General features: G+C 41.2%; 1 long non-coding RNA gene across 1 annotated transcript; it reads left to right on the forward strand.

Annotated features, from left to right (window-relative positions):
- Window positions 1–651: 651 nt before the first annotated feature.
- On the forward strand, window positions 652–11,197 carry LOC309630694. Its single transcript, XR_014245893.1, has 2 exons — window positions 652–1,474; window positions 10,838–11,197. It is a non-coding gene; the product is annotated as an uncharacterized lncRNA (long non-coding RNA).
- The last annotated feature ends 1,609 nt before the right edge of the window (window positions 11,198–12,806 follow it).

The following is a 12,806-nucleotide window of genomic DNA, read 5'->3' on the forward strand; positions in this document are numbered from 1 at the left end:
TTGTGGCTTACCTGAGCAATTGGACCAATGAAGGATGGAATTATCAAGGTACAGGAGGCAAAGGTCATTGGTTCTCAAACTTTACGTGCCTTAGAATCACCTGGAAGCCTTTTTGTTAAAACGCTGATTGCCCGGCTCTACCCTCAGAGTTTTTGATTCAGTAGGTCTGGGTTTGGCTGGAGGATTTGCATTTCTAACAGGTTCCCAGGGGCTGCTCTGAGGACCACACTTTAAGAATCACTGTCCAAGACAATACCAGAAAGCCAGCTTTTCCTTTGGGAGGTTGTCAGGCAGAGGGGTATCTTGTGTATCTCCAAAATTCTGACCCTAATTCTTGCCTAGAGAGTGGTGGTCCAATCTGCATTCCATAAGCCTGTGGGAATGAGCAAGCTGTTTGGTCTGTTTTGCGAGCACTTTTATTAGTTCACCTCTGAGTCATGCTTAATATACTTGATTATCATGTTAGGGTACCCAGTTCGAAGTCCCAGGAATACTTCCAAATACGTCACCCCTGAAAAAGTACCCACCCAAGCAACAGGGCTGGGATTGTCCATCTGTCCACTAGCTGGAAACTTTACCTGTGGGTCTTGAACATTTTTGTAGGATATGAAGGAAGAAGAGAATATGATATTGTAGAAAGACTGAAGGCTTTTGGAGTCAGCGGCTATGTGATCAAGTTATTTAAAGACTCAAAGTTTCAGTCTCTTCTTAAAAACAGTGTACTGATACCTGGCAGAGAATGTATAAGAATTAAACAGGCATAAAATCCCTCCTTTGTTAGGGACACACAATACTCCTTAATGAACGGTGACTAGGTTCCTATCTTCGTAAATTCATACCTACCCACTCTGTATCATGCCTGGTGCTTCCGTGGGTCTCTACCTGCCCTGCAGAGATTGCTGGGCTTCTTATGCAACTGAGAATGCAGGGGGAGCTGTCAAGCTTTGTCAGATCCACTTAAGAGTAGATATCAGGACACTGGTGATTGGAACAATCAATATGGAAGTACTAACTGGGAGTCTCCATGGTGTAGCAACTCTGCATTAGCAGTGCTCCAGCACTGCACAGAAGAGTTTGCGCTTTTGGCTCTTGACAGGGCCAACCATGGGCAAGGTTATAGAAGTCCTCCAAATTTTTCTTCAGTGCTCTTGACTTCTCCACCCTATGGCTCCTTTCTCCCAGTGTCTATCTTTTCTATCAAATCCTATGCTTTGAAAAGGAATTAGTGTCCGTGATCCTTAAAGCCTTCCACTCCTGAGCCTAGGGGGAATGACCGCCACCAAGAGCCACTGTCATGTGGGTGTGTGTCACGTCCTTCAGGTTCTTGAGGTGGAAACAGACCAGGTGGAGAACCATCGTCTTAGTCAAGATGTCGCTTTACTAAACAGTTGCATTCTCACGTTGATTCTCATCCCTACGTGGTGATTGAAAGGCTCTCTCCTCTACAGAAGTAACTTCAGGCATCAACAAGCAGGTAAGGGAGACTAAGGTGCCTTAAGCAGCTACCCCATCCACACGTGGATAAGATTGTCCCTGGGTTCAAATTTATACTAAAACTGTTATTACTTCCCTTTGACATGTGGCATCAAAATAATCAGCACAGACACACCCCACATAACTTTCCTTTGAAGCCAATTTTTCTTGTTATAGAAAGCTACAGGGCAACAACCCTCAGCCAGCCTTCATAGCATTTTGTCAGGATAAAAATGTTCTGAGAGCCCCAGTTACATGAACTAAATCTTTAAAAAAAATTTTTTTTTTAATTTAACCATTTGAACCTCAGAGAAGAAACTGCAAACACCTCAGGAAAGAAAAGGAACCCCTTCAGCTCTCCTGGGATTCAACAGTGTGGCTCCGGCATGTCTAGGGATTTCAACCCTGATGCTGAGACCATAGGGCAAGGAAGGAACACGTATCAGTCCCCTGATAAGGAGGAAGCTTGAAATAGCAGGAACAAAGGAGAGCTTATACCATCCATAGAATATGAAGTGATGACAAGTAGAGCAAAATGAAGTTGAGAGTGAAAAGGAAATTGCACAAGAGGGCAGGATAAAGAAATCCAAAATAGCCCTTAGTTTCAGTTTCTAGGAGAAGAAAAAATTCAAAGACTATCCCTACCTTTCAAAGGTGTTTGTTCAAACACAATGACCCCACTGAGCCAATGTGAGCTCTTTATCTCAGCATCTAACCCACTTGGATTTGCTCATGAGAGCTGAAAATCGGAGACTTTCCTGGTGAGGTTTTCAGAAGACTCTACTGCTGGCTTGAAGGGCAGATCACAGCTCTCCGTTCCGTTACCGCTGGAACGGGTGACTGCACGCTATTTCTTACAGTAAATAGGAGTTTCTTACACACACTTTTCTCAGCAGTGTTATGGGGAGAGACCACACCCCTCCCAGGAGGAAAGACAGGGACAGCTGAATAATATTTGGTGAATCTAAACCACCTAAGATGTTTATTTTATTATTATATTCTGTTTACTTATTTTTTAAATTGAAGTATAGTTGATTTATAATGTTATATTAGTTTCAGGTACACAGCGTAGTGATTCACTATTTTTACAGATTATACTCCATTAAAGGTTATTACAAGATAAAGGCTAAAATTTCCCGTGTTACATGATATAACTTTGTTGCTTATCTATTTTATACATAGTAGTTTGTATCTCTTAATTCCATACCCCTATCTTGCCCCTCCTCCCCTTCCCTCTCCCTACGGGTTTGCTGTCTATATCTGTGAGTCCATTTCTGTTTTGCTATATACATTCGTTTGTTTATTTTAGATGATGCACTCTCTTCTCAGATAAACGTTACCGGCTTCACGCAGATTACATCCTCTATAATCTGCTTAGCTTTATCTTTATGGGTACTTTCAGGAAACATCTTAACATTTGTAAGAGACAGAGCTAGGATTCCAACCAAGACCTCTCCATGCCAAACACTGTGCTATAAGCTGCATATAATTAACTCATTACATTCTGATAAAAACAGAATGAAGTGGCTATTTTTGGTCCTGTTTTGACGTGAGAGAATTGAGTCAAAGAGAAGTTAATTTGTTCAGCCCAAGGTCACAAATCTTGTAAGCAGCAGGATTCATACTATGGTATGCAAGATTACAAATGCCTGCATTTCTCCTGGTGGCAGCAACACGTAAGCGATATAACCAGCCAAGGGGTCTGCGAGGAAATAGAAAATTAGATACTGGTTGAGATTTGGTAATTAATCCTCCCCTTGTCTTCCTCTATATTCTAAACCAGATAGACAAATGAATAAGATAAGATAAATGAATATTGGCTTTTGGATTGGAAATAGCAGATTGAAAAACATGGCTTAAAGAAGAGGCTGTAATCAGGTTTCCTAACTGCTTTTCCATAAGTCGAACCAATTTATGACCGCACAGAGTACGGGAGGCTGTGCGTGGCAGGGGCAGAGGTGGAAAGCATGCTTGAATCTGCTGGAAGGGGCTAGGTGATACACATTCTGTTCCTTCTTCCATTCCTGCCAATCTGATAATTCACCCTTTCGCTCTTAGGGAGTGAATGAAAGATAGAAAGGACAAAAACATTCCCTTTTTGGGAGTGAAATGGAATTTTCCTCCCTTCCAAGGAAATATGAAGAGCTAGGGCTTAAATGTCCCCTGAAAAGTAATGAAATTATCTTTTCAGAAGTTTCTGTTTTGAACTTGAAAGAAACATTCAAGATTGCTTCTGGTTGAGCTGAGTTGATTTGAAAGCCTATACATTTCATGATCATAAGCAACATCCTAGCTTCTGAATTGCAAAAATTAATGTTAGCTCATCTGCTCAGAGTGAGACAACTCTGCCCTTTGGGTAATCAAGTGAAACAACCAGCCATTTCAGTGAAGGAAAGCAGTGAAGCCAATGACTTAGTGGACTGACCAAAAAAACGAAATGAGAGGAGTAGATTTCAGATGTATTGATATGTCATTTGTTTCTGTTCCAAGGCGGAAAAAAGAAATCAGTCAGGAACATTCGGTTGAGAATGAGGGTCTGAATGCAAATGTAGCTGAACACAAGGGGATAGCCAACGAGAAAGACATAAATATTTAAAAAGATGATGTAAAAGCCACAGACAGATACGCAAGTGAAAGATGACTTTGATGTTGGTAGAGAATGCCGACTCATTTGGTTGAATCCTTAATAATGAGACCACATCAGAAACACTTTGCACCTTGCTCAGGGATGAACTCATATGTTCAGATTGTGGAGAACATTGAGTGTCAGTCATCTGCATCATCTTTGCGTTTAAACCATAGTTACTTAATTGAGGTAGGTGATGATGGTAGAGTTCCAGGTTGACACTTTTTAAAGCACATTATGGTGAATATTTAAATTACATGATGTGCAAACTTTTCTCTCCCTTACCAGTAAAGTTGCTTCCTTTGAGATGATAAAAAAAAAATTTTTTTTTTAAATAAATAAATAACATGAAGTGTTTCTCATGGTGGAGCTCCATTTTCCACTAGTATAAGGACAAGAGTCTGACTTCAGTAGATTGCGAACAGTTTCTCAATATAGCCAAGATCTGTGGAGCAAATTTTAACATTTGCTTGATTAATATTTACTGAGAGTTCTCTTCATACTCCTAGTTATTCAGGACATCCTCTGACTTGGTGACTGTTCTCTTTCATCTTGAAAACACATAAATCAGTACAACCACATGAACAGCTGGCCCCTGACTGGAATCAGAGACTGAAGACTAGTTCCAGGGCTGCCCTTCACCTCTCCCTGATCCTGGGGAAGTCACTTCATTTGTTCATGTAACAAATATTTTAAGCACCTGCATCAGGCACTGCTTTTCGCACTAGGCATGAGTTCTGCTTTCACGGAATTGAAAACTGAGTGAAGACAGACAATGAAACGCGTAGTTACAGTCAAGTGCATTAAGTGTTGTTTTAGGGGACGAGCAGGAGCCCCTGGCAGTGCAGAGAAGTAGCCCTACGAGGTTAGATAAAGTTTTCTCATGCTTTAAGCTGAGACTTCAAAGATTAAATGAATGTTTGAGGAGAGAGTGTTTTGCAAAAAGGAATTGTATCTTATTAGCCAGGGAAACAGGAGAGCTGCTAGCAGGATGCTCGTTCAGAGAATTCCAGTTTGCTGGGAACACAGAGTGTGAGGAAGGATGCTGGGGGTTTGGGGAGATTGCAGGCAGGGTTAAGAGAAATGTGGTGGGAAACAAGCCCGGAGAGGAAGGTAAGATCTTTGGTTTCTTCAAACACAAAATAGGAACTACAGTATCCACGTCACACACATATTCTGAGAATCAACGGAGAAAATGTATGCACAACTGTTTTGTAATCGATCAAGCATCGTGCAAAGACAAAATACCTATTCCTAGCATGCTGGCAGTAGACTTTGGTTTACTTTTCCAGAAGTATCCTGCTTTTATACAGATCTATGCTCTGGTAGTCTTTTTGAATAAAGTTGCAAACTGCCAATGAGGTACTATATTTGTGAATTTGTTTTCTATCTCCTTATGCATTTTCATAGAGGTCTTTATTAATTAATTTTGGCAACGTTGGGCACACAAGGCCAAGCAGCTTAAGAGACAGTTCCCAGAACCTTCCAGTCATATCATATGGTCAGTCATCTCAAATAGAGGTGGACTTAAAACATTCCAGAGCAACTGTGCTCTGCTCTAATCACCTTACATTCTAGTTCCCCTCAGTGGAGACTTGAATCAGGCTTCCAAAAAAAATTTTTTTAAGTCCCAATTTAATTCGCTCTTTCTGGTTTTGTTCCCAAGAAGAATACAGTTTAGTAATGTGTTGCGAGCAACTTTCTTCACAATAGCCAGCCAGTATTTCTCCTCTGCTGGATAAAACCAAACCCTAGTTTTTTCACACCCAGCATGTGACTCATGTCACTGGGCAAGCTGATGATTATTTTCATATTTTCTTTCTCTGATAAGAAAGACTCAGAACAGGTGAATGTTCAGAGCCTGTAGAAATGTTTCACTCTGACTTCAAATGAATTTTGTGTTTTCTAAAGAAAGGTGTGTGTAGTGGGTGGATGACTTCTCAGACTCTCAGTACCTGGTTTTCAAGCTGTCAAGCTTCCTGAGTAGAGAACGTGAGTGAAGTCTGAAGCCCGAGAAAGGATGCAAAGAGGCGATCGACTTTTAGACCGTTACTCACAATTCCCATATTTCTCTTAAGAATTCAGAAACGGGGGCTTCCCTGGTGGCGCAGGGGTTAAGAATCTGCCTGCCAATGCAGGGGACACGGGTTCGAGCCCTGGTCTGGGAAGATCCCACATGCCGCGGAGCAACTAGGCCCGTGAGCCACAATTACTGAGCCTGTGCGTCTGGAGCCTGTGCTCCGCAACAAGAGAGGCCGCGATAGTGAGAGGCCCGCGCACCGCGATGAAGAGTGGCCCCCGCTCACCGCAACTAGAGAAAGCCCTCACACAGAAACGAAGACCCAACACAGCCAAAAATAAAATATAAATAAATTAAAAAAAAAAAAAAAGAATTCAGAAAGGGAAGTACCTCCAAAATAAAACATTGCGCTCAGGACTGATACTATAGCATTTATGAAGACTTATCTGGACTGTATTTTTTGGTATTGATGGGTTTTATTATTTTTTGGAATCACTCATGTCTCTTTAACTTTGAAGTGTTTCCCTTTTATACCTGGAAGGCTGGGGAGTGCAGTGAAGTGTCTGAGTTTGTGGAGGTTCCGTAGTGAGAAGCAAATTGAGAAGGGCAGTGCAGTACATGGGGTCAGCTACTTTGGGAAGTTAGTGGAGGCAGATGATGTGTTTTCTGCTCTTGAGAAGCCTGGTTAGCTTTGGCTTTTGAGAGCCTCACTCTGGGAATGTGTGTGTGTGTGTGTGTGGCGCAGGAGGTGAGGTGGTCAACAAAGGGGCCAAGGCAGTGGGATTAAGAAGAGGTTTTGAAACAAGGCCCCACGACCGGAATTGTTAGAACATTAGTTCCCAAATATCCGCTCTCCCCTCTTTGGCAGAATACCTGGGAGGCTCAGATGTCCTTTCCTGGAAGCTAGTGAAATTCTTTCATTATGGTTGGGGAGGCCAGTGTCTGATCAAGTGCTCGTAGCCATAGCTGTTGCTTCCGTAGCTCTGGCTGGTGGCCTGGAGGGCGCCTCCCAGTCGCCAGTGGCCTGGCCTGCTTGGTTGTGCCCTGTCCCTGCTGGGGTTGGCTGGTGTAGCTCTGATGGCTATACCGTCCCCGTGTCACGCCTGTCCCCACGTGGTCCTCACTGCCTCACCGTCCTTTGCAGGGTGGCTGGGAGGGGAGGCCCGCTTCCAACCAAGGGTTACAGATCTTATCCAACTGTGACAGAGGCCCGGCTCTCAGTTACTTGCAGCGCCCCCTAGCGTTACTACACTTCATTTGATGGTCTCCTCTACGCGCCTCTCGAAGTTCAGGTTCCCACAGATGAGGGTGGGAATCGCCGAGGACTGACAGATATAGCAAGTAAAAATAGAAGATGCCCAATTAAATATGAATTTCAGATAACCAAATAAAGAACGTTTTAGCATGAGTATGTCCCAAATGTTGCATAGAACATACTTACACTAGAATATTCTTCATCAATTACCGAACATTCAAATTTAACTGGGTATTCTACATTTTACCCCATAACCCTATAAGTATTAAATCTAAAGAATGATCTTCCCACCTCCAGGCCCCTTATCACACTTACGATGTAACTGGCTAAATGGTGTAACAGATTACACATGAAAAAGAAAGAAATTGCCCCTTTTCTTAGGCATATTAGCCGCCATAAATGGGTACATTTATAAGGGAATTATTCTGAGCAATGCAGGGGTGGGCCAGGGCTGAACTAATATACTTATAAAGGATACATTTTCCTTAAGGCTTGACATCCAAAAGCTAACTCTGTACTCCTACAGCCTGAATTTCCAGAAGCATGGACCTTGAGTTTGGCCTACAAATAAAGCTTTAGATTCTAACCACTTTTTATTCAGATCAAATGGGTGATAGAAAATAATCATTTGGACATCTAAATTTTTAAAAGTCAAAATATTTGTGTGTTGATTGGGTCAGGCAAGTTCATCTTATGGGAAATACAGCGTAAGCCATCATTTCCCATTTTCCCTTTCTGATATAAAAATATCATTTATTTCAGGGGAAGGAGACAATAAATCTATGTGGTAATACAGATTAGAAAGCATCTTTGCAAAAATCTGTCAGTGAAAACAAACAGCTTCCCGATGGACAAATGGACAAACAAAATGGGATATATACATACAATGGAATATTAGGCTGAAAAGGAAGACGATTCTGACATATGCCGTAACATGAATGAATCTTGAGTATTCGCTTATGCTCAGTGAAATAAGCAAGTCACATTGGAAAATACTGTGTGATTCCACTTATATGAGGTATGTAGAGAGGTCAAGTTCATAGAAACAGAAAGCAGAATGGGGGCTGCCAGGGGTTAGCAGGAGGGAAGTTGTTTAATGAGTATGAAAAAATTCTGGACATCTGTTGGACAACAATGTGATTATACTTAACACTATTGAGCTGCACACTTAAAACATGGTTAAGATAGTCAATTTTATGTTATGCATATTTTACCACAATGAAAACAAACAAACAAACCCAGCTTCTTGATTTTTTTCCCCCTAACACTATCTAAAAGCGTGATTAACCCTGCCACTTAAAAATTATTTGGCCAGCTAAATCCCTCAGATGACTCAATTAAGTTAGAAAAATCAGTCTAAGGGAACTTTCTTCTATTTTTTCCTCCTGGCTTTTACCTTATCCTTTCCTTGATGGTTGGATTTATCTCGTCTCACTGTCAGCAAATGTGTTACTTTGATAATTTGGATGCAAAGAGAGGAAAAAACATTTCCCTCTTTATGCATCATTTGGAGGTGAAAGGTTGACAAATCAGAGCAATAAGGGAGATGTGTGGATAAGAATTCCTGAAAGCATTGGGGAGAACAGATGTGACTCAGCATCTTAGAAGGGGCCACAAGAAATAAAACTGGCCCGTGTTCCTCGTGTACCTCCTGATTTTGCTTATATTCATTATTCTGGCACTGAAAATCCAGAATATTTAACTTCTAAATAGGGAAAGAAAAGATGGGAAAAATCAGACTCCTAATATAACCACCATTCAGAGCAATGATAAAATGTTAATTTCAATGAATGAATAAGTCATTATTGGAATTTTCATAGATGAATATGCTGTTTTCCTAAAAGCTGTTTTTAACATGGTACTTATGGATCCCTTGTAGTAAATCGTTCTCCAGATAATTCCCATCTGAAATTTTTCTCCAAAAGATAATTTCAGTCCCCAGAAAAAACTCAATTTTGATGGTTTTTGCAACCAAAGACTGGATGATTCCTTGGCCAGTACCATAATTTCAAGATGTGGTTTTGCTTTTGCAAGAGTGCAATGGCATAAAATTAGGCCCTGAGTTACTAAATGGCTGGCAATTGAGGGACTTTTATGTAAAGTATTTGGGGGAGATATGTTCAATATAAAATATTTCAATTCGGGGGCTGAGGTGTTATCGATTAGGCAAAGTAGAGGGGGAAATGGGAACCTGCAATTTTCTCATTCACTCATTCATTCATTCACTGGGCAAATATGAACCAAGTCTTTAAGATGCCAGGCAGTATTTTGACTTTGACTTTGATAGATGATCAATCAAGATACACTTTGAATGGAAACACAGTGAAGGTTTTGTTTCCCCTATAGTTTTTCTTTGGCATGAATTATCTAGATAATTGTCTAAGCTTTTGTATTATCTTTGCCTGTAGAATGAAGCAGACAGCCTGAATCCTCACCCTGGAATTAGACTCCAGAACACTGAGAAGGAAGAGAGCAATGCTACTGGTCCTTAATACCACAGTATCTTCCTCACGAGAGTGTTGGGTCTTCATTTCTGTGCAAGGGCTTTCTCTAGTTGTGGCAAGTGGGGGCCACTCTTCATCGCGGTGCGCGGGCCTCTCAGTGTCGTGGCCTCTCCCGTTGCGGAGCACAGGCTCCAGACGCGCAGGCTCAGTAGTTGTGGCTCACGGGCCTAGTTGCTCCGCGGCATGTGGGATCTTCCCAGACCAGGGCTCGAACCCGTGTCCCCTGCATTGGCAGGCAGATTCTCAACCACTGCGCCACCAGGGAAGCCCTATCACTTACATTTCTATCCCACTGGTTCAAGAGCCCTCTCCATGTGCTCTCTGAGTGTGCACTGGACTCGCAGATCCCGGATGTGACCACACCGGATGTGTCAGCAGCCCGTCCGTCCCGTCCTTCCTGTGGACAGAGGAAGAGCTCCACCGTTTAGAACTCAATATTCATTCCCAGCTTTCCTACTTAAAAGTTCCAGTAAACATGTTTATTATCATTTCCATATTTTTCTTTAAACAAATGGCCCTGGGATGCTAGTAAAATTCCAGAAGTCATGGAAGAACTACTGGAATGGGATGAAGGACCAGGATCTGTCCAGTGGGGGAAAAGTTAAACCATCGCATGGCCAATAAACAACAATGACCAAGGGGAAGCCAATTGACCTGCTATGTTGAGGGAATGAAAGAAACAACACACTGTTTTCCAGAAACAGGAAACAATGTCCATAAAGAAAGAAACGTTTCCCGTTTTGTTCCATCAGTAATCAAATCTCATTGCAGGAGCGGTTATCAATCTGTAACTTTATCCACGTGATGCTTCAGCCTTTGTTCTGTCTCTTTCTTTTCCTCTGCCTGGTCTTTGCCTGGGAAGACTTCATTGTTCCATTGGGAGAGAGGGGGAGAAAGAGATCTGCTTGGTACTATTTAAGCTTTTAAAGAACATTTACTTTATTTTTCTTTTTCTACAGACCACAACCAATTGCTGTTCCTCCCCTTTGAAAGAAACTCCGGCTGTACCTGCTCTTTCATCTCCTGTGTGGAAAAATGTCTATCGGCCGGAATCCCTAGGAGTCTTAATTTTCAAGGATTTTAGTTGTAAGCCGTTCAAGACATGAGCTAAGGTTTCAGGCAAAGGTAACTTTAGTAGTTGACTCTGATTTCTACCCCTACCCCCTGCCCTCCAGGGCTATATGGGTAGATTTCTGTGAGTGGATAAGCTCCTTAGCTACGATGTGAACTTATGTTCCCTGGTATCTGATGAAGTTTGCTGGAGACTGACACTTAAAAAAAAAAAAAAAAGAAAAGAAAAAGAAAAAAAAGAAAGAAAAGACAAGAAAGAGAGAGAGAAAGAGACAAAGAAAGACAAGGAGAAACTGAATCCAGAGGCTTACAAAGGGATTAGAAAAGTATACTCCAGATGGAAAATTTTATGGGAGCTGGAGAAAATGTATAAGTGAAATATCAGTATCATAAAATAACAGGAAATAGTGTAATCTACCTGATGGAGAAAATTGTCACTTTAAAAAAACTATGCTAATTTCCTTCAAAATTGTTCTTGTTTCTGAGCCAATAACGTGCAGCTAAGCTGACCATGGGCCTTTCTTCTGCCAAACTCATATTTGCCAACAGAGCCTCTGTGTATTTACAATTGAAACTTTTCCATTCTATTTTTTTTTTCTAATTAAAATAAAGCCACCCAGGGGCAGACAGAAATCATGCACTAAGGAAGGAAAATTGCTAATGATCTGGTTGAATTATGATCCAGAAATTTAAAGGAAAATCAGAGTGAGTGTTAGGGCAACGGACTCAAAGCAAATTTGGGGTCAACCAGAAGAAATGTATGAGGGGGAAATCCTGGGTTTTCCTTTAATAAGTAATAATAATAATGCAATTTGTCTTAAGTATGTGCATGGTGGAAGATAAATCAGCAGATGAATGCCTATGACACTTACTCTGGGGAAATGTGATATGGATGTAATTTTTTCTCCCCTCAAGTCTCTGGGATAGATTACATGACTTAGTAAGCTGTTGTTGAGCAGATGAGGAAAAATGTGTCCTGTTGCTTAGACAGGGTATTATCAGGATTAATTTCCCATTGTCTATGCACATTATTTTGATTGGGATAATTATGGTATTTCCAAAGGTAATGGTTTGAACTGGTTTCATGACCCATGATCTACACACACAAACTTCCTGTTCAACAACATGAAAGTTTGGCTAGGTGTACCAAAGAATTAGAAGATGAAGTAGGGCTCAAAGATATAAGTACAAATATAAGTATGCTTCCAAGTAGAAAGTGATAAATGTAATAGATGGGCACATAAAACTTTATGGGAATTCAAAGGATGGAGGGTGACTTAGGGATGGAATGGGGCCCAAGAAAGTCTTCTTAGAAGGATAGTGTTTACACTACACTCCTAAGGTTTGGTTAGATTTGAGACATGATCTTGACCCTGAATACGTTCGCATGAATTTTAAATAGAGCTCTGCACCTTTATTCACTCATTCACTCATTTGACAGATGTTGATTGTGTTGCAGGTCTTCTAGGTTTTGGGGATAGAGCGGAGAACCAGTCAAATATCCCCTTTGGAGCGGATATTCTGGCAGGATGGGGGTGGTGAGGGGGGTGGTGGTTGTATTTGAACACTTTATTTTCTTCAAATATTTATTGTCTTTGAACTACTGGTATTTGCTCCAAGTTGAGAAAACATGTCTTTCCAACTAATCAGCTTGTGTCTATTGTAGAAAGGCGTTAAGAAAGACATTGAATAAAGTTTAAGTATGCATAAATAGAACTTCAAACAGAAGTTTGGATTACTGTGCATTTCCAAAGGGAATAATTTGAAAAGTCATTTAGGTTGTGCACAAATTGGCAAGAAGTTGAGGAAAAGGGCAGATAACAGTGGTTCAGAGGACCAAGGACAGTGAGATTGTGG

Source organism: Balaenoptera borealis (assembly GCF_965194805.1).
Source record: "Balaenoptera borealis genome assembly, chromosome: 1".
Classification (NCBI taxonomy): domain Eukaryota; kingdom Metazoa; phylum Chordata; class Mammalia; order Artiodactyla; family Balaenopteridae; genus Balaenoptera; species Balaenoptera borealis.